The 1,501-nt window shown below is 33.7% G+C and overlaps 1 protein-coding gene across 2 annotated transcripts in view; it reads left to right on the forward strand.

Annotated features, from left to right (window-relative positions):
- LOC106881604 (zinc finger E-box-binding homeobox 2) overlaps positions 1-1,501 on the forward strand; it is a 50,447-nt gene that overhangs the window by 20,255 nt on the left and 28,691 nt on the right. The gene's annotated exons all lie outside the window — the stretch shown is intronic.

The following is a 1,501-nucleotide window of genomic DNA, read 5'->3' on the forward strand; positions in this document are numbered from 1 at the left end:
TATCTGTCTATCTATCTACCTATCTATCTATTTATCTACCTACCTATCTATCTATCAATCTATCTATCTATCTATCTATCTATGTACCTACCTATCTACCTATCAATCTATCTATCTATCTATCTATCTATGTACCTATCTATCTATCTATCTATCTATCTATCTATCAATCTATCTATATCTATCTATCTATCTACCTACCTACCTACCTACCTACCTACCTACCTACCTACCAATCTACCTGTCTATCTATCTTTCTGTCAGTATATCCATGTGTCTCAACTGAAATGCTCATCATCAAAAGTGATGGGGGTCACATTTAATTCTTTATTTATTTACGTATCTTTATTCAGGAACTTATCGACCTTTTTATCCATCTATCAATCCATCTATCAATCTATCTATTCTCATGGTTCCTCATGGTTCCACTGAACCAAACCTCATGGTTCCGGGTTCAGTTCCACTGCATGGCACCTTCAGTAACTGTTTGGGTGGCTGGGTGTTAAACTGGATATTAACTGTGTCTTCTACTATAGCCCCTGGCTGACCAAAGCCTCATGAGTGGATTTGGTAGATGGAAACTGAAAGAAGTCAGTCGTGTGTGTGTGTGTGTGGTGTGTCTTTATAGTTGTTTACGTTTTCATAACTAAGCAAAACCATAACTACAGTTTCATGCCCCATCCTCGACTTCCTTTATTCATAGATTTCTTTAAAATACATTACAGATTTTAAGTGATATTTTGCAGAAATATTGTTTTCTAAAATGCTATATATATGTGTGTATATATATCTAGGGTGTAGTTTATGTTAAGTTCATATTACAAACAGAAAAAGAAAGAAAAAAAAATGACATGCGGTAAATTCTAAAGTTACGGTAATTTATAACAAAACCAGAGCAAGATTGTGAACAATCAGAAATTTCTCTTCAAATTGTTTTCCTAAATTTTTCCCAACTCAATCATAATCTACACACTCCAAAATATATTGCTGCAAAAGTTTAATTAAAATCAAAATGCATTTTTGATGTGGGGGCACTAAACTGTAATTATGCCTTGTGATTATGTTTGCGTATACACATACATATATGTATTTCTCTCTGACTGGCCTGTTTCTCTTGTAACACTGCTGTTTGTTATTAAGTTCTGTGGTTGAAGAGAACTTTCTCTATAGCCATTTTGCTTTCAGCTGAAGTAAATATATCTAGGGTTACATTATCCAATGTGCCATTTGTTGGTTGAGGCAGTATTTAGCTGCTGGATTTAGCATGTTGAATGTCTCTTAGTACCCCGCTCTCTCTCTCTCTCTCTCTCTCTCTATATATATATATATATATATATATATATATATAATACAAAGAATATATATACATGTATACACACATATATGTACATACTTACATCTACATGTGTATATATATGCATATCAGGGTACAGGACGTTAGAACAATAAACTACAGACAACGGAACGAACACATAGGAAAACGGAAAGCCACTTGGAATAT

This window comes from Octopus bimaculoides, chromosome 17 (assembly GCF_001194135.2).
Source record: "Octopus bimaculoides isolate UCB-OBI-ISO-001 chromosome 17, ASM119413v2, whole genome shotgun sequence".
NCBI lineage: Eukaryota > Metazoa > Mollusca > Cephalopoda > Octopoda > Octopodidae > Octopus > Octopus bimaculoides.